Source organism: Penaeus monodon, chromosome 32 (assembly GCF_015228065.2).
Source record: "Penaeus monodon isolate SGIC_2016 chromosome 32, NSTDA_Pmon_1, whole genome shotgun sequence".
NCBI classification, from domain to species: Eukaryota; Metazoa; Arthropoda; class Malacostraca; order Decapoda; family Penaeidae; genus Penaeus; species Penaeus monodon.
Window position 1 is genome coordinate 26,158,930 of NC_051417.1, and position 407 is coordinate 26,159,336.

At 31.2% G+C, this 407-nt stretch overlaps 1 protein-coding gene across 1 annotated transcript in view; it reads left to right on the top strand.

The window, feature by feature from the left end:
* The window catches only part of LOC119593768 (putative sodium-coupled neutral amino acid transporter 11), a 33,715-nt gene that overhangs the window by 26,054 nt on the left and 7,254 nt on the right, over positions 1-407 (top strand). The window lies entirely within an intron of this gene.

Below are 407 nucleotides of genomic sequence, written 5' to 3' on the forward strand. Positions count from 1 at the left end.
GCCTTTTGTTCAACACCTGTCTAATTTGATTCTAAAAATCATTTTCATCACTGAATGTTAAGAACCTTGAATTAAGATGAAAAGGTTATTAGCAAAAAAAGTTTATATCTGTAACCCCCTGGGTCACTGCGCGCACAAAAGCTATTCGAAATTTCTTCTCAAATTACAAAGAAATAAAAATCACTTTGATGTCTTTCTTCCTCCTTTTCTTTTCGTCTTCCTTTCCAGCATTTCCATCCTGTTCTTGATATATAGGTAAAATATATAGATGATATAAAGAGAGCGTTGCCAATTATATTCCAATTCAAAGTTTTCAGTATGTGTTACCATATCCATTGTAGGTATAACATATGTATTTACGTTTTTGTGTAAAGTAAAAATACTATTTTTCAGTCTACGTAAGAACG